The 990-nt window shown below is 61.7% G+C and overlaps 2 non-coding genes across 2 annotated transcripts; both read right to left on the minus strand.

Moving 5' to 3' along the window:
* Nucleotides 1-307: 307 nt before the first annotated feature.
* Tc00.1047053434839.10 lies at nucleotides 308-383 on the minus strand. The gene has a single exon (XR_008254374.1). It is a non-coding gene; the product is annotated as a C/D small nucleolar RNA (snoRNA), TB8C3C3 (small nucleolar RNA).
* A 51-nt stretch (nucleotides 384-434) lies between these two features.
* Nucleotides 435-514, minus strand: Tc00.1047053434839.20. The gene has a single exon (XR_008254375.1). It is a non-coding gene; the product is annotated as a C/D small nucleolar RNA (snoRNA), TB8C3C2 (small nucleolar RNA).
* Nucleotides 515-990: the final 476 nt, after the last annotated feature.

Genomic DNA, 990 nt, shown 5'->3' on the forward strand with positions numbered 1-990 from the left:
ACATATATTCCACATCACAGCCTGCGACAAAAAGACGCGCAGACGCAGTCAGCCCAGTGATGCCATCGGCTTCCCACCGCCCGCGCAGCGCCGCACAACCGCCGTGCAGAGCGGCGGGACCCCGGCCAAGAGGCACATGACCATTGGCACCGCCCTCCTCGCCAAATGCCTCCAACACATGACGACCCCGATGCCGTGGACAACACGCAAAAGCCGAGGCAGATACACGTGGCATTGTTGCAACCGCCAGCCATCGAGCGCGTCCGTGAACGTGGTGGTGGTGGCGCGGAAGTGGGGTGGTGAGTGCGTCAGTTGCCAGTAGTCAAGGCGTCGTTTCTCGCTCACGTGGGTCGGCATTGCAGAACAAAAAGCGGCATCATGCGCGCACGGCATGCACAAGGGCAAAAGTGAGGAACAAAGAAGCACGGTGGCGGCACTCAGCCACGGGGGACAAGGGTCCACATCGACTCTGCGGTCGGTTGGCCTTCAGACGTCCGGTTTGTAATCACGCCGCCGCCGCGCAGTTCGTGTGTCTGCAGGAGACTGGGGGATGGAGGGAGGGAAGAGAGAGGCGGTGCGGCCCGCATCGGTCCCGGTTGGGTGTGACAACGGTGAGGTCATCTCGTCAGGTCGCCGGCAGCAAAGACGGTCGCCGTCAGCGGCGGTCAGTGCCTTCCTTCTCCCACCGCAGCGCCACTCCACCGACGCCGTCGCCCGCCTCCTCCCCACCGACACAACGAGGAGACAACAGCAGGAGATGCAACGCCCGCAACGATCAGGCTGCCGTAGAGTCTCGTTGCAGCCGCAATGACCAGACGAGTGGGATGCAAACAAAAAGAAAAACAAAAAACAATTGCCCCCTCAAGCATCTCAGCACAACGTGGAAGCACAGCAGCCGGCACACAAGGCGCAACGCCGTTCAGTGGCTACCAGCACTCACCCTCAGTTACGCGGGCACGTGAAAATGAACGAGCTCCTCCCGCAAAGCCA

This window comes from Trypanosoma cruzi (genome assembly GCF_000209065.1).
Source record: "Trypanosoma cruzi strain CL Brener chromosome Unknown tcruzi_1047053434839, whole genome shotgun sequence".
In the NCBI taxonomy this organism is placed as follows: Eukaryota; Euglenozoa; class Kinetoplastea; order Trypanosomatida; family Trypanosomatidae; genus Trypanosoma; species Trypanosoma cruzi.